This window comes from Chiloscyllium plagiosum, chromosome 2, assembly GCF_004010195.1.
Source record: "Chiloscyllium plagiosum isolate BGI_BamShark_2017 chromosome 2, ASM401019v2, whole genome shotgun sequence".
NCBI classification, from domain to species: domain Eukaryota; kingdom Metazoa; phylum Chordata; class Chondrichthyes; order Orectolobiformes; family Hemiscylliidae; genus Chiloscyllium; species Chiloscyllium plagiosum.
Genome location: NC_057711.1, coordinates 94,917,495 through 94,937,025, shown reverse-complemented (window position 1 = coordinate 94,937,025; position 19,531 = coordinate 94,917,495).

The window sequence follows — 19,531 nt, the reverse complement described above, 5'->3', positions numbered from 1 at the left end:
TATCTCTCCACCCTTCAGGCTGTCTGCCTGTATTCCTGATGAAGGGCTTTTGCCCAAAACATTGATTTTACTGCTCCTCGGATGCTGCCTGAACTGCTGTGCTTTTCCAGCACCACTGTAATCTAGACTCTGGTTTCCAGCATCTGCAGTCATTGTTTTTGCCCTTTTGATAAAATCCCACATGGGATGCCTTAGTGAAGGTAAGAGTTCATGGGATCCAAAGAAATTTGGCAAAATGGAACTAGTATTAGCTGAGTGGATGAAATGGAAGGTACCGTTTTTGAGACTGGACACCTATGTCCAGTGGGATTCACAGAGATTGGCATTGGGGTCCTTGCTGACGGTTTGTTTTTGGTTTATTTTTGGTTTGTTTTATATTAGTGATTTAGACTTGAACGTAGGAGGGATGATATGAAAGTTGGTGGGTAGTAAATAGTGAGGAGGACAGCCTTAGATTACAGGAGGGACAGCCTTAGATTACAAGCTGGTCAGATGGACTGATTTGCAAATGGAATTCAGTACAGATACATATGAGGTGATGTACCTTGGCATGACAAACAAGGCAAGGGAAAAGATGAATGGTAGGATACTGGCAAGCACTAAGAATCAGAAGGACCTTGACCTATATATACACTGGTCACTTAACTACTTAATCTGTCCTGCTACTTTTAAGGTATATAGGATACTTTTCATTCTACATTCTGTCCACAAAAATGGCCCTGAGCTTCCAGTTGTTTGCCACATCAACACATCAGTATTCTCTGGCCAACACATCCGTCTCTGGCTTGCTGCAGTGCTCCAGAGAAGCTCAGTGAAAACTGGATCATCATCCACTCTGAAATCTGCAGCCTCTGGACTCAATATTAAGTTCAACAATTTTAGGGCTTGAACACCTTCCCCCATGTCTTTCTCCCATCCTCACACACCAGGATGTTTCATTACATGGGCTGCTGCCTCACACAATCATCAGATCCTAATAGTCCCCATTTAACAGCAATTCATTTTTCCAGGCTGATCTATGTCCAGTCCTTTGTCTATCCAAACATTTTCTCTCTTTTGGGGCTCTATCCCCTCCTCCATCTTTTGCATAAATACCAATCTTTTCCCAGTTACCAGCAGTTCTGAAGAAGGGTCACTGGTCCTGAACATCTAACTCTTCTTTCTCACCACAGATGCTGCCAAGACCTGATAGATTATTTTTCCAGCAATTTCTGTTTTTGCATATAGGATACTTCTGTTTATTAGCTGAGACAAATAGTTTCATTATAACCTCATCGCCTTTAAATGAAGTAGAATGCTGTTTAGGTCACAGCTAGACTACTGTATGCCGTTCTGGATTCAATTGAGTAATTCATTTTCCACTCTTTGAATTTGAAAGGTGGCATTCATTGGTATTTTATCAATGGGGCAGGAATGGGATTAGTGACTTTTGTAGTGCAGTGGTGGCTTCTCTTCCAAAGTTCTGTAAGGATATTCCTGAACAGGTTGATAGGAAGCTGGCACTGTATCTATTTATATCTTCCAAAGTCCATATAGATGTGTAGGTTTCGTGGATTGGCCGTGGTAAATTGCCCAGGTACGTGCAGGCTACATGGATTCGCAATAGTAAATGCAGGGTTATAGGGACAGGGTGGATGGTTGGGTCTGGGTAGCATATTCTTCAGATTGTCAGTGAAACTCAATGGACTGAATGGTCTCTTTCTGCACAATGAATTCTATGAAAAGACTGACTGCAGCTAAAAATCTGAAATTGTGCGAGTGGTAGAGGCTCGGGTGGAGTCATGAGTTGATTTTGTGGGTGTGCAAGTAGGGGTGCTGCTGAAGTGTGGAGGAGGCAGTCGTGTACAAAAAATATCTAATATATATTTTGAATAGATAAACAGGACTGGTAAGAGGTGAGAGCAGCCAACATTGTCTCCAATTCATAAAGAAAGGTAGAGCAAATCCTGACATTTATATATCAGATAATGTAATGACCATGGTGGAAATGGGTGCTGCCTGGCCTGCTGTGCTGTTCCAGCAATAAAGTTTCAACTTTGATCTCCAGCATCTGCAGACCTCACTTTCTCCAAGAGGTGAGAACAGCCAACATTGTCTCCAATTCATAAAGAAAGGTAGAGCAAATCCTGACATTTATATACCAGATAATGTAATGACCATGGTGGAAAAGGAGTTGGTAACATGGTGGTAATGTTACTGGACTGGTGATCCAGGGGCCTGGGGACATGACTTTAAATTTCTCCAGTTCCAGTAATGTCCTTTTTCAGGAAGAAAATCTGATTTTTTTTAACCCAGTTTGGCCTACACACCACTGTAGACTCACAGCAATGTGGTCACCTGTTAGCTGCCTTCTGAACTGGCCCAGCAAGACCCTCAATCATATCAACCAGCATAGCCAAACTAAGAGAATAATATGAGAAGTAATTCATCATTGGAAGTAACAAAGACAGAGCCATAAATTTGATCTCACATTGTTACTAATACCTAGGGACTTGTTCAGAGCTGGGAGACCTGCCTCACAGACTCATCAAACCTAACATAGTCATATTCACAGAATCACCATCCTAGACACCTTCATCAAATCGCTCTCCTCCTGACATTCAACTCAGCTACTTATTACCCCATTAATCCACTCTTGATCATCAGTAAAATGGTGTCATTAGTAGTGCTATCAAGCAGCACTTGCTCAGCAATGAACTACTCATTAACATCAATTAAGGTTCTACCCAGACCATTCACCTCCTGACCTCATTACAACTTTGAGGCAAACATGGGCGATAGAACTGAATGCCAGAGGTGATTGAGATCAACTACCCTTCTAATGTCATACTTTGCCAAAAGTGGCAACAAGGAATACTAACAGAATTAAAATCATTAGAAATCAGGACAAAAATACCACTGCAGGTTCAATTCATACTTAACATAAGGAAGATAATTGTGATTATTGGAGGTCAGTCTTCCAAGTTCCAGGACATCATTGCACTGGTTCTTCAGGATAGTGCTGTACACTCAACCATCCTTAGCTGCTTCATCAATGATCTTCCTTCGATCATAAAGGTCAGAGTTAGGAAATTTTGCTGGTGATTCGTGAATGTTTAGTATCATTTGCAACTCTTCAGATACTGAAAATCAGTCTATCAATCTATAGTTTAATGACTTTATAAACTGTGCAGTAAGCAACCTCATTACCGACTCCCAAAACTTGAACAGGAGTGTGATGGAATACGTTTCAATACTGTGAATGGAAAGTGATGGAATACGTTTCAATACTGTGGATGCATCTCCACTGACATTGATGAAGCTCAACACCATACAGGATAGAGCAGTCCATTTGACTGGTCCCTTATCTCCCACCTACAACACTCCCTCCACAACTGATGCATCATGGCATCCACAAAGATGCACTGCAACAACTTGTTCTGGTTCCTTAGACTGCACCTTCCAACACCTCAATCGCTAAAATCTAGAAGGATAAAGGCAGTAAATACATGGGAATGCCACAACCTGCAAGACCAACTCCAAGCCACTCCCCATCCTGACTTGGAAGTAGATCACCAGTCCTTCAATGTTGCTGAGCCAAAATTTTGTAATTGTGTTCCTAAAGACATATGTCCATCGACTGCAGCAGTTCAAGAAGGTAGCACATCTTTGTCCAGGACAATTAGGAATGGCCTCACTTACAGCATTCAGCTTTCACAAATTTAATCAAAAGACAGAATGTAAAATCAACTAGAAATGGAGATTGGACTTATTATCATACACTCCAAAAGGGATGGAATGCTTGATCAAAGCATTTGCATTCTTTAAAGAGCTAATGGAAAGAACAGACTCCAGTTATAAAACAAACCTAGATTTTCAAAAGGCCTCCAGTAAAGTACTGCATAGTCAATTCCTGACTAATAGAATGCTTACTAAACAGAAAATAGACATAAGGGGTTAAAAATAATTTCTTAAACTAAAGTAATGTGCAATGCGATGCTCCACAGGAATACAATTGTTCAGCCTTTTTGTGAATGTTTTGAACTAGGAACTAGACCCTGTTTAAATGAGCCATAACATACTGCAATACCCTAAAACTCTGCAAAAAAGAAGAGGAAAAAAGTCTTTGCCAATAATGGGTTCCCTATCAGCTTCATTTGTCGATGTCTGGCATATAAACAACACTAAAAAGACACTGTGCCTCCCAACACACTGACCACATTATCCTACATTAGAAATGTCTCAGAACTAACAACAAGACTTCCACATCCTCTAGGAATAACGTCGGCACACAAACCAACAGCCACATTTCACTAACTTCGATTCAGGACAAAATACCTCATACCCACAACATGCAGGATGAATGTGATATACAAAATACCATGTAGCAACTGCAAGTAACATTACATAGGACAAACGGACAGGAAACTCGCCATCAAAATGTATGAACATCAGCTTGCAACAAAGCAACATGACGAGTCCTCCCTCATACCAATACATGTTGACAATGAAGGACACCAATTCAACTGGGACAATAGTATGATACTGGGACAGGTTAAACAAGGACAATTTCGGGAATTTCTGGAGGCCTGATAGTCATCCATTGGTTCCATAAACAAACATGTTGAAATGGACCCCATCTGCAGACCACTACAGTACAAAACTGGAAGTAGAACCACCTGCCATATCAGACAGAACTGTATAAATTCAAGGCAGATCAGTGCTTCATCCAGAGGTTATACAGCACTGAGGATGTTCCCCAGGAGGGAGTCAAAACGTTTACAAGAAAAGCAACCAGCTCAGTGAACCGACAAACAATTTCAACCACAACCTGAGCTACTCATCTTCACTAAAATCTCTGAATGAATAATTCCTTTGGCGTCCTTCTCCTTCCTACTTCTCATAACCTTGCACTTTGTTTCAACTGAAACAATCATCTAATACCTTTTTGAATATCACAACCGAACCTGTCTCCACCATTATTTCCAGCAGTGCATTGCAGGTGTGAAATACTAACTGTGTGAGAAAGATTTTTATGATATTGCCAATCAATGTCCTTTCCACCTACTCGACCCAGGCCCCTAATTATTTTAAAAACTTCTATCCAATCTCTTTTTAGCCTTTTCATCTCCAAGAAAAACAGTCACAGCGTCTCCAATCTATCTTCATAATTGAAGTTTCTAATCCTTGGTATCAGTCATGGGAAGCATTTCTCCACTTTCTCCAATGCATTCACATCCATCCTATAGTGTGAGGCCCATAATACTTGAGCTTATATCTAACAAGTGTCTTATACAAGTACAACATAATTTCTATGCTTTGTACTCCATGCTCCTATTAATAATAGAGATGACTGAGTAGTATTAATGTTACTAGATTAGTAATCTTGAACCTCAGGTTAATGTTCTGGGAGTGCGAGCTCAAATTCCATCATGAAAGATGGCAAAATTTGCATTCAATAAAAATATGGAATAACTAATTACAAATTGTCATAAAGAGCTGTCTGGTTCACTCATGTACTTTATAGAAGGAAATCGGCCATCCTCACCTGGTTTGGTCTCCATATGTTTCCAGTCCAAAGCAATGTTTTGATTCTGAGCTGGATAATTTGGAATGGAGAATAGCCAGCAGCACCCACATTTAATGAGAAAATATTTTAAAAAACAGAATACTGTATGCATTAACAGCTCTCTCTACCTTATGTACATATATACCCAGATCACTTTGCTCTTGAACACCCTTTTGAGTAGCACTCTTCATTTTATACTGTCTCACCATGTTCCTTGTACTAAATGGCACCAGCTCACGCTTCTCCATACTGAACTTCATCTCAACCTTATCTACATAGTCCACTAACTTGCCGATGCCCAACTGAAACTCTATATTATCTTCCATACAAATACGTTGCTTCCAAGAATTGCACCCTCCTCAACCTGTGAACCAAGCTCCAGAATATTGAGATATATAGAATAAAATGATAGAATCATAGAATTTTATAGTATAGAAGGAGGTCATTCAAGAGATGGTGTCTGGCTCCTAGTTAGTCCATTGTCCAGCCCTAGCTTTGTAGCCCTCTGACTTCCTCACTTTTAAATACCATATATACTCGAATAATATTAATGTCATGTAAAAGTTGACCCCCTATTTTTGGCTAAATAGCCTGGAATTTTCCATATATCTCATGTAACAGTCAACCCTAGTTCTTCACAGATAATAGATTAACATTCATGAGTCAGTGTGCTGGCCGTCATGTCCCACTCCAGCTTTCCAGTCTTCCAGTCTATTGGCTGTTTGTGTTCCATGCTGGGTTTTCAAAATTATTATAATTTGTTTTTTTTTATTATTAAGAGATCAGTTAGGCTTCTGCTAATGATATGGTATAAATTTCGATGGGCATGAATTTCAACCCCACAAAAGTGGTATCCATGTAGCAGTTGACCCCATAAATATGACCTTAAAAAGTGGTTAAAAAAATTCGACCAATGCTTGAGTACATACCGTAGAGATCCAGCTCTTTTTTGAAACCTTCTGTGGGATCCACCTCCACCACTCTCCAATGCAGTGCATTCCAAATCCCAACAACTCTCTCAATAAAGATATTTCTCCTTATTTCACTCCTAGCTCTCTTGATGACAGCCTTGAAATTGTGATCTCTAGTTACTGACATGTCAACTGGGGCAGCATGCTGGCTCAGTGGTTCGCAGTGCTACCTCACAGTGCCAGGTACCCAGGTTTGATTCCAGCCTCGGGTGACTGTGCGTGAAGTTTACACATTCTCCCTGTGTCTGCATGGGTTTGCTCCGGTTTCCTCCCCCAATCTAAAGACCTGCAGTTTAGGTCATGCTAAGTTGCCCACAGTGTTCAGGGATGTGTAAGTTAGGTGCATTAGTCAGGGGTAAATGTAGAGGAATGGATTTGGGTGGGATACTCTTTGGAGGTCTGTGTAGAATTGTTGGGCCGAAGGGCCTGTTTACACACTGTAGGGATTCTATGAGCTAGTGGAAACAGAATAGCCTTATTTGCTCTGACAAAATTATTCAAGATTTTGAACACCCTAATAAAGGTCAATATCTAAATCTACTCTGCTCCAAGGAGAATAAGCATAATTCTTCTAATCATTTCTTGTACATAAAATCCTTAATTCCTGAAAACATTCTAGTAAATCTCCTTTAAACTGTCTTCAGGGATTTATTATGAAAAGCAAAGGTCAGAATACTGACCCTGCAGGAACTCTTCTTCAAACCATCCCCATCCATTAATGGTTACTCCCTACTTTCTATCACACAGCCAATTTTGTATCCACATTGCTATCGTCTCTTTTGTTCCATGAGCTTTAACTATCCTTGTTAGTTTGTTATGCAGCATTCTATCACCAACAGCTTCACCTTTATCAGCCCTCCCTGAACAGTACATCAGGGGTTCAGGCCCTTCGGCCAACCATATCAGTGTCAACAATGATGCCGTTCTAAACTAATCCCATTTGCCTGCACATGGTCCATATCCCTCTAATCCCTGCCTGTTTATGTGTTTGTCTGAATGTCTTTTAAGTGCTGCTTTTGTATTTGCTGCAACCACCTCCCTGGCAGCACATTCCAGGTACCTACCACCCTTTGTCTAAAAAATGTGCTTTGCAAATCTCTTCAAAACTTGCCCCCTCTCATCCTAAAGCAGTGCCCCTAAAAATGATATTTCCACCCTGTAAAAAAGACTCTAAATTTCCAACCTATCTATCCCTTTCATAATTTTATATACTTCTATCAGGTCGCGCACACCCACCAACCTCCAATGCTCTAGAAAAACAAATTAAGTTTGTCCAACCTCTCTTTTTAACAAATACAAATGAGAGGTGTTCAATGCAGCTAAATGTGAGGTGATGCACTTTGGGAAGAATAACAGGAAGGCAGAGTACAGGGTCAATGGAAAGATTCTCGGTAGATTGGATGTGCAGAGGGATCTTGGAGTCCATGTACCTAGATCCTTGAAAGCTGCTACCCAGGTGGATAGTGCTGATACGAAAGCATACGGTGTGTTGGGTTTTATTTGTAGAGGGATTGAGCCGCAATATCACGCTGCAACTATATAAAATGCTAGTGCAGCCACTCTTGGAGTATTGTGTACAGTTCTGATTGCCATATTTTGAGAAGGATGAAGAAGCATTGGAAAAGGTGCAGAGGAGATTTACCAGGATGTTGCCTGGTCTGGAGGGAAGGTCTTATGAGGAAAGGCTGAGAGACTTGGGTCTGTTCTCATTGGGGAGAAGAAGGCTAAAATGGGATTTGATAGCGACATACAAGATTATCAGAGGATTAGATAGGGTAGACAGTGAAAGTCTTTTTCCTAGGATGATGACGTCAGTTTGTACAAGGGGGCGTAACTACAAATTGAGGGGTGATAGATTTAAGACAGATATCACAGGCAGGTTCTTTACGCAGAGACTGGTAAGGGCATAGAATGCCCTACCTGCTAATGTAGTCAACTCAGACAGATTAGGGAGATTTAAACAATCCTTAGATAAGCACATGGATAATGATGGGATAGTGTAGGGGGACGAGCTGAGAATAGTTCACAGGTCAGCGCAACATTGAGGGCCGAAGGGCCTGTTCTGCGCTATATTGTTCTATGTTCTATGGTCTATGCTCCAGTTTAGGCAACATCCTGGTAAATCTCTTTTGCAGTCCCACATCCTTCTCATAGTGTGGTGACTAGAACCCTACAAAATACTCCATTTGTGACCTGACTAAAGTCTCACACAGCTGCAGCATGACACACAACTCTTATACTCAAGGTCTTGAATGATACAGGCAAGCATGCTGTACACCTTCTTTACTACCTCATCTACTTGTGTTGCCATTTTCAGGGAACTATGGACTTGCACCACAAGACCCCTCTGCATATCAATGCTGTTAAGGTTGCTGTCATTTATTGCATTCTTTCATTTTACATTTGACCTCTCAAAATGCATCACCTCACACTTGTCTGGATTAAACTTCATTTGCCATTTCCCCATCTGACTTTCCAACTGATTTATATCTTGTTGTATCCTCTGATAACCTTCCTTGCAGTCCACAACTCCACCAAAATTTGTATCTGCAAACTTATTAATCAGATCACTAACATTTTAATGTGTGTCACTAATATATTACAAAGAACAGAGGTATCAGCACTAATCCTTGTGGAACATTATTGGTGACAGACCTCCAGTCAGTGAGATGCCCCTCCATAACTATGCTCTGTCTTCCGTGACTAGGCCAACTTTGTAATCACTCACCATGAATTCCATACAACCTAATCTTCTGGACCAGCTTACCATGATGGAACTTGTCAAATGCTTGAGTAAAGTCCACGTAGTCAATATTCACTGTCATACCCTCAAAAATCATCTTTGTCACTTCCTCAAAATACTCAAACAAGATGTGAGACAAGACCTCGCCTGCATAAAGCCACACTGAATATCCCCAATAAATCCAGTCTTCTCTAAATGCAAGTAAATCCTGTCTCTAAGAATCTTCTCCAATAATTTCCCTATCAGTGATGTAATGTCCATTGGCCAATAATTTCCTGGATTATTCCTGTTGCCCTTCTTAAACAAAGGCACAACATTAACTGTTCTCTGGTGTTCTGGGATCTTGCCTGTGGCTAAAGAAATTACAAAGATCTCTGTCAAGACCTCAGCAACTTCTTCACTTGTCTCCTTCAGTATCCTGGGATAGATCCCATTAGGCCCTGGGTCTTATCTACTTAAATATTTTTCAAGACTTCCAAAACCTCCTCCTTCTTAATGGCAATATGCCCCATAGTATCAAATTCTCCTTAATCCTACTTGACAAGGACATTATATGGCCTCATCTAGGGTCGGGAGTGTGGTGCTGGTAAAGCACAGCAACATCCAAGAAGCAGGAGAATTGATGTTTCGGGCTTAAGCCCTTCATCAGGAATCTTCTAGCCTTCCTAATTTTTCATTTAAGTTCTTTCCAGCTTTCTTTATACACAAGGGACTTGTTTGATTTCAATTTCCTAAACCTTAGATTTGCTTCCTTTTTCTTTTCGACTAAACTTTAAACATCCACTGTCTTCCAAAATTCCTGAATTTTACCATCTTTCATTTTCAAAAAAACATGCTGGACCTAAACTCTGATCAACTGGTCTTTAACATATCAGTTTTTGTAATGGCTTCCACATTGTAATACCATGTACTAATTAAAGCTCTCAGCTCATCTTCAAAAATCACCAGCATATTCATTAGAAATGATTTTTTCCACCAGTGGAGACTGGGAGAAGGACATGGAAGATACAGAATGTGGGGAAATAGATGGTGACATCTTGAAAAATGTCCATATTACAGAGGAGAAGGTGTTGGATTCTTAAAGTACATAAAGGTGGATAAATCTCCAGGCCCTGATCGGGTTTATCCAAGAACTCTGTGGGGAAGCTAAGGCCCCTTGCTGAGATATTTGGATCATTGATAGTCACAGGTGAGGTGTCAGAAGGCTGAAGGTTGGCTAATGTAGTGCCACTTTCTAAGGAACATTGTAAGGAAAAGTTAGGGAACTATAGTCCGGTGAGCCTGATATCGGTGGTGGGCAAGCTATTGGAGGGAATCCTGAGGACTTGGATTTACAGGCAAGGACTGATTAGGGATAATCAACATGTCTTTGTGCGTGGGAAATCATGCCACACTAAGTTGATAGAGTTTCTTGAAGTAGTCACATACAGGATTGATGAACGAAGAGAGGTGGACATGATGTATATGGACTTCAGTAAGGCATTCAACAAGGCTCCTCGTGGTAGAATGGTTAGCATGATTAGATCACATGGAATACAGGGAGAACTAGTCATTTGGATACAGAACTGGCTCGAAGGTAGGAGACAGAGGGTGGTGGTGGAGGGTTGCTTTTCAGCCTGGAGACCTGTGACCAGTGATGTCTCACAAGGATCAGTGCTGGCTACACTGTATTTTGTCATTTATATTTGAATGTGACCATAGGAGATATAGTTAGTAAGTTTGCAGGTGATGACACCAAAATTGGAGGTACAGTGAACAGTGAAGAAGGTTACTCTGGTGCAACAGGATCTTGATCAGATGGGCCAATGGGTTGAGGAGTAGCAGATGAAGTTTAATTTAGACAAATGTGAGGAGCTGCATTTTGGAAAAGCAAATCAGGGCAGGACTTATACACTTAATGATAAGGTCCTGGGGAGTGTTACTGAACAAAGACACCTTGGAGTGCAGGTTTATAGTTCCTTGAAAGTAGAATCTCAGGTAGATACGACATTGAAGAAGGCATTTAGTATGTATTCATCAGAATATTGATTATAGGAGTTTGGAGGTCATGTTGCGGCTCTACAGGACAGTGATTGGGCCAATTTTGGATTATTGTGTGCAATTCTGGTCTCCCTCCTATTGAAAGGAAGTTGTGAAATTTGAAAGGGTTCAGAAAAGATTCACATGGGTGTTGCTGGGATAGACGGTTTGAACTATGGGAAAAGGCTGAATAGGCTGTGGCTGTTTTAACTGGAGTGTTGAAGGCTGAGTGATGACCTTATAGAGATTTATAAAACCATCGAGGCATGGATAGGGTAAATAGACAAGGTCTTCTCCCTGTGTTGGGGGAGTCCAGAACTAGAGGGCATAAGTTTAAGGATGAAAGGGAAAAGATTTAGAAGGGTCCTAAGAGGCAATATTTTTACGCAAAGGGTAGTGCGTGTATGGAATGAGCTGCCAGACAAAGTGGTGGAGGCTGTTACAACATTTAAAAGGTATCTGGATGGGTACACAAATAGGAATGTTTTTGTGGGTATATGGGCCAAGTACTGGCAAATAGGACCAGATTAGTTTAGGATGGTCAGCATGGACGAGTTGGACCAAAGGGTTTGTTTCCATGCTGTATATCTCTATAATTTGATGTTATTTCTCCTTCCTTAACATACATTTGTCCATATGATCATTAATTTTATCCTGAATAATTGTTTTTAGACTTTCCCCAACTGGCTGGTTTGTAATTCCTGGACTTATCTTGATACCCATTTTTGAACATGGTTATAATGCTTGCGATTCTCCAGTTTTCTTACACCATATCCAGTGTAAGAAAGATAGAAAGATTCATGCTCATGCCTTTGCCATTTCCAGTCTCACTTTATTCAGTGTCATATTCGTTGCCTTGACAAGTTTAACTACTGACAGTTTATTCCATATCTTCTTTTTTTAAATCAATTTTGAACCCTTCTAATGACTTAATTTTCTCCTCTGTCAAAATGGGCTGGGTGACATCTGCTTTCTTGGTTAGCATTCATTTAATATCTCAGCTATTCCTCCTGCCTCTATGAGGAAATGCCCTCTTTGCTCCTAATTTTTACTACCCATTTAATGTTTGAACTTGAATTTGTTTTTCTTTACGTTTGGTGTTGTTCATTCCGTAATTCCTCTTTGCTTCCTGAATTTATTTTGTCACATTCCATCTGAAAATTCAATATTCCACTTGGTTCTTAATTATATTTTCTATCTGACATCTCTTATAAACGCATTGTTTCTCCTTTAACTCAATTTCCATCTTGCTGTCATCCAGGGAGCCCTGGATTTGTTTCCGTACCTTCCCTTTTAAGACAGTAGGCCTTGACAGTGTTTAAATCTCTTCTTTAAAGGTAGCTATTGTCCAATTACATGTTTTCCCACCAAACTGTAGCCCAAGGCAAATCAGCCAGGCTCTGTGCTTTCCTCATTAATTATTCTTTCTCTGGACTGTTCATTGTTCTTTTCCACAGTCACCCTAAATCACTGCCTATTAAATATGCCTCCACAAACAAATGATCTACTTGACCTATTTAATTCTACAGTGTTATGATCCTAGCTTATGTTAGCATGAGGCAAGACAGATCCCATAGTGAAGTTTGGCTTGATAAAAATTAACATGATGATTAGTCACAAAAGCATATCTATATGTGGCTGCAGATATTCTTTATCAGCAGAACATAAGTTTATTACACAAAAGAAGAAGCAAAATAAATTAGGCAATATGGATCTTAACAGAAACAATAAAATAATGTTTCAAGCCATTTCCTAACACCATCCATGGCAGAGACTGAACTCTGAACAAATATGTTCCTCTCTCAAATCTTTTAAATTTTTACTCAATGAACTCCTTCCACTTTGCTGCATGGACCTCAGAGATAATTTTACAATTCTTTTCGAAATATTTCCCATTTCTAAGAACATACACTTCCTCAATTTTAACAAGTTGAAAACTTCTATGTCTCTCCCAGCTGGGAAGTTTCACAAACTCAAAATCATTTCTGGTGAGATGACTGGTTCCCCGGAACTAAACTGGAAATACTCCTGTTGAAAAAACAATTGAGAGGTGCTGGTGTTTGACTAGGGTGGACAAAGTTGAAAATCACACAACACCAGGTTCTCGTGAAACAGGTTTATTTGCAAGCACTAACTTTTGAAACGCTGCCACCTGATAAAGAGGCAGCGTCTCGAAAACTAATGCTTCCAAAACACTTATTGGTCTATAATCTGGTGTTGTGTGATTTTTAACTCTGCTGAAAGAAAATATTTTACATTTTGAACTTAACTATTGTTCCTTCTTAACTGAAGTCAAGACAAGACTAATGACTTTCTTCAATTTATTCTGTCATACACTCAAAGGTGTAAGCATCGTATTCATTAAAAGTATGTGGGTTATACCAGGAACTTGACTGCAGTCACGTTTCCTTACCAATGATGCATTTAAGTCTGTGTTCTAGTATAACTTTCTGAACTAAAAAAAAATTATAGAACTGACAAAAATCCCTCTGCTTCTATTTTAAAATCTAACTTCCAAACATTATAATTATATATTATTCACTTTTTTTACAGCAAGTGTCTCAGTATCTCTATTTGCTCTGTTAGAGAAAATTCTGTTCTATAGGTATTCCTGAAAAAAAAACAATAGAAAACTTGCAGAATGGTCATGTTAACTGCAGATTAATATCACTAGCAATAAAGTGAAAGTGCAATTTGGGTCAGAGGAGGATTTAATAGGGTTAGAATAGAAGAGCAGAGATGTACTGCTGAGGTTGTATAAGTCTCTGGACAGACTGCATTTCAAATATTGAGCAGTTTTGGGCCCTTTATTAGAGGGTCTCCAGGAGCAGTTGAGGAATCTGGTTCTGTCCTTGATGGAATTAAGAGAATGAGGGTTGATAAAATTGAAACTTACTGAATTCAGAAAAGACTGAATAGCATGGACATTGAGAAGATGTTCCACTAGAAAGACAGACTAGGTCATGAGGGCACAGCCTCAGAGTGAATAGACAACCCTTGAGAACTGAGATGAGGAGGAAATGTCTCAGGTGATGAATGCATGGAACTCATTGGCAGAAGGCTGTGGAGGCCAAGGAATTGAGTGCATTTAAGATGGCGATACATAGGTTCTTGATTAATATGCAGATCAAGGATTACGGGAAGAAGGCAAGTCATGGGGTTGAGCAAGATATCAGCCAAGATCGAATGATGGAACAGACTCAATGGGGCAAATGGCCTAAATTCTGTTCCTATAATCTTATGATTTTATGGCAATGGACCCTTGGAGTACAGAGACACAAACTACAGCAATTTTTTTTTGAAGTATGTCAACAAAATGTCAGAGGAATATAATTCAAAAGCAATGAAGCTATGTTAAATTACATAGACCTTAATTATATGAAACATAGAGTTATTTGCATTGTTCTGTTTTCTACTGAGTAAGAAAACTGCAAAAACACAGGAGCAAGTGTAACGAAGGTTGATACCAAAACTTACAATTTACAACTATCAGGAAAAACCGAAGAGGACAGGATGTATTTTTTCTGGAATGCAAAAGGCTAAAAGGTGAACTCACATTGATCTTCAAAAGTTGTAAAATGTTTAATAGATTTAGAATTCAAGAAAAAATTTTCACCTATTAGGGAGTTTAAAACCAAGGATGAAACATTATCATCACTGGTAAATCCAACAAAGAATTTAGGAGAATTACTTACTTAGAGAGGATAAAGAACATGCAGCTATATCCCAATATAGACTGGTTGAGGCAAATAATGCATTTAAGGGCAAGGTAAATAAGTACACGAGAAAAAAATGGAACAGATGGATTTGCTATCAGGATGGCATGATGGATAGTGAGAAGAGATTCATTCAGAACACCTGTTGGGCTAAATAGCCTGTTTCTGTAATTTTTTACTTAACTCTATTGATGAATACAACCTATTACTTAAGTACAAATGAGAGATAAATGAGTGAATGGCTTTCATATTCAATGGATGAATGCATCATTTATTGCCAAACAGAAGTAAGTGGCTTGATCTCATCTATGTGAGTGAGAGAATACTGCAATTTGCCTCAGTGTGCTGGAGTTGTGGTGACTTTTGGGGCTCTGTAATTGCAAACCAGGGTTCTATCCTAGTTATCAGACAGCTAGTCTTGATATCAAACTTCTGGACACAATTGTGACTATCTTCTTGGCAAGGAAAAACAGTTAATGTTTTGCTTCCAGTAAGACTCTTGCTAATGCTGTCAATGTCATTAAAAGTAACAGTTAATTGTTCATTATAATTACAATTAGCACTTACAATTTCTGGTAGAACAAAAGTCTTAGAATCATAAACTTTTACGGTACAGAGGAGGCCATTCAACCCATCATGTTTGTACTGATACCCAAAAGATCTACCCAGCTTCTCCCATTTTCCAGCCTTATCTCTATTATCCTCCAAACTCATCACTTTTCAATATATAGCCAGCTCTCTTTTGAAACCTCCCACAGAATCCACCTCCACCACTCTCCAAATCCTAACAGCTTTCTGAGTAAAGAAATTTCTCTTCCTCTCACTCCTACCTCTCTTGATGAAAACTTTGAAGTTGTGACCTCTAGTTACTGACATATGAACTAGTGGAAATAGAATATCCTCTTTATCCTATCAAACTTGTTCAAAATTTTGGACAACTCAATAACGTCACTTCTTAATCTTCTCTGCTCCAAGGAGAATAAGCCCATTTCTTAAAACTTGCCTTTCATCTAAAAAAAATCCCACATTCCCAGTATCATTCTAGGAAATTATCTTTAAACTCTCCCTAGCCTTTAGCATCCTTTCTTAAATAAAAATGCCAGAACAGAACACAATATTCCAAATGTAGTCTGACCAATGAGGTTTAGCATCACATCCTTGCTTTATACTCTATGCCTCTATTCATAAACCCAAAGATCCTATATACCTTCTTAACAACTGTCTCAATTTGCCTGGCCACCTTCAGACAATCATGCATATGAGCTCTGAAGTCCCTCTGCTTCTATACTCCCCTCAAAGTTGTACCATTGAGCCTGTATTGTCTCTCTATATTTCTTTTACCAAAATGCATTACTTCTCATTTCCTGATTTGGAGACGCCGATGTTGGACTGGGGTGTACAAAGTTAGCTTTCGGAACGCTGATGCTTCATCAGGTGATTGATCTCCTGATGAATCACCTGATGAAGGAGCAGAGTTTCAAAAGCTAGTGCTTCCAAATAAACTTGTTAGACTATAACCTGGTGTTGTGTGATTTATAACTCTCATTTCCTAGCATTGAAATTCATCTGCCAAGCATCTGCCCATTTGACCAACTTGTTATTGCCCCATGAAGTCTCTCAGCATTATCCTCGCAATTCATTATTCTCTCAATCTTAATATCTTATTGGGCAAAAGTATAAAAAATTCTAAAGGAATAGATTGTTTCTACAGAAAGTTTGAAAAGAATGCTGCTTGTCTGAAGTGGTTGAGGCATTCACTGTTTTATTTTCACCATCCTTGCAGGTTAAGGGTTAATATAAAAGCTTAGTTTGATTTAGTTTCAACTACCTTACAAACTCTGTGAACTCTTGTCATGTGAAATGGAGAGGCACCCACCAGGCTGTATTGCTAAAAGATAGAGTCAGATTATATGTGACCCATAATTTGTTGGGAATGCACGAAAAATATATGGGTATTGTTCCAAAATTGTGGCGTTCATAAAATACATTATATGATTTGTAAGAAACTGCCAGCAAAAAAAATTTGTTCAGCAACTGACTTGAACTATACACATGTAGTGGATGAGGTGCTTGAATGTATATGTATATTATATATATGCACATATTTAAATATATATTTAATTATTTTTATCTGGCTATTGGACATTGATTCTGAGAGGAAAGTAGAATTTAGTTGGTGTTGGATTAAACCTCTTAGTAAATTAAGTTTGTCTGTCTTTTTTGAAAGATTTTGTACATCGTGTTCCTTTCTATAGATTGAGACAAACTGGTTGAACCTAGTCAGAATATCTATTTATTATAAATCCTGCCTCATTGTATGTTGCACTGCCTGAAGTCTTGAACAGCTGCCAAATTTCTATCATGTGAATGATTAATGATACGAATTGCATTCCTCATCCCAAATGGGAACTATTTAGTTGAAATATGAGCACTGAGTTCATTTTTGCCTGCTGTTAATGTAAAAATGGGGCCTTAAATTAAAACTGATTTTTGACTATTATTTTCCAGAAGTTTACATGCACTGTTCATTCATTTGGTAATTTCATTTAAGATCAATAAGGAACAAAGGCATTTGGATTTCATGAGGTATTCTGGCTAACTTATGAGTTTCATCATGAGTGAATAAACGTCAGGGTTTGAGGCCTCATCAGGGTTTCTTTGTTCAAAAGTTTATCCTGTATACAGGTAAATTCTGTAACTTTGTATAAGCAGACTGTACACTGCTAAATTCATTCTGTTGAGAACTTGTTTAAGAATGATTACTACCCTGTTGTTTAATTGAAAGCTGTGGTTGGTTTTGTTACTTAATTCCAAGAATAGTCCTCAAGAATTACATGTTGCATGAAACATTTGTGCAATATAACACTTAAAGGAAATTTTCATCCATAATACATGTTCTATTTAATAATCATTTAGTTCCATGGCGCTAATTTATTTCTAGAATGTAATCCATACAGTAAAGGTACATCTCGAAGTGTATGCTTTTCATCAGTCTTATAAATCACAGTTATTACCATTTGTAGAAAGATCGTTGATAAAATGTGGGCACTGCGTCATATCTAGATATTTTCTGCACAAACACTGCTGTACAGTGATACAAGGCTTGAAACAACAGAACTTCTTCATTTCCAAAGGTTTTCCAATCAAAGTTCTCAAAGAGACATTATATCATTTTGAAATGAAAACACAACTATTGTTATTAGAGGTAAGGAACAGTGAGGTCACGGAGGCCCCATCTCTTTCAATATGTCATCAATCTCTGAGACAAGCACGTCAAGACAAAAAGAGAAGCAGAAGTTCAAATAAAAACTGTTCCTTTCATATCTTTCGCTCCCACATTATACTATCATTCATCAAATAATGTTTCATCAACCACTGGATGTCAACAATCACTTTGACCATCAACCACATTCTTGACTCTGAACATTATATAGTGGGCTTTCCATCTCTGTTATCTGACCAGTATTCTGATGTTCGTTTCCATTTGTGATTCTTCCCAGTAGGAAAGTCAAAGTGGGTGGAATTCAATGCCTTCTCCTGAGGCACATTTGTTGGCGCTATTTGTGGAGGTATTTAACCAGGTGAAAGAATGATCAGTCTCTGCCACAATTAAGTATAGGGTGGGAAGTCTGATGAACAGCTTCCAACCCTCCCAACAATTCAAGCCCTCAAATGAGGAACAAATGCCCAGTATAGGCCTTCATTCCACTGCCATGGGTACTCAACCAGTAGTGGGCAGATTACTCATTGTACTGGAAGCCAAGCAAGTATTGTAAGGATTCTTGGGAAGCAGTCACTTATCATCAGGCACCTTCAGTGGGTACATTATTGGCATCATCCACTCTGTTTCCCTAATTCTCAGGCCCATCACCCAATTAAAAGCTCAATTACCACTTACTAGTGTTGAGTTAGGAAGGGGAGTGCTCGTGATCATGGTTCCCTAATGCAGGCAGTCATCAAATTATGGCAACTTTTTGATAGTTTACTGAATTTCTTAAGAAGCAGCTGTTTTGATAGACTAGGATAAACTAGGTATATAGGAGGGAGGAAGTCCCCAATGCCTTATCTTCACCATGGACATCCAGTCCCTGTACACCTCCATCCCCCATCACGAAGGACTCAAAGCCCTCCGCTTCTTCCTTTCCCACCGTACCAACCAGTACAATTCCACTGACACCCTCCTTTGACGGACTGAACTAGTCCTCACCCTGAACAACTTCTCTTTCCAATCCTCCCACTTCCTCCAAACCAAAGGAGTAGCCATGGGCACCCGCATGGGCCCCAGCTATGCCTGCCTCTTCGTAGGATATGTGGAACAATCCATCTTCCGCAACTACACTGGCCCCAAACCCCACCTTTTCCTCCGCAACATCGATGACTGTATCGGCGCCGCCGCGTGCTCCCACGAGGAGGTTGAACAGTTCATCCACTTCACCAACACCTTCCACCCCAACCTCAAATTCACCTGGACAGTCTCAGATTCCTCCCTCCCCTCCCTCGACCTTTCTATTTCTATCTCAGACGACCGAATCAA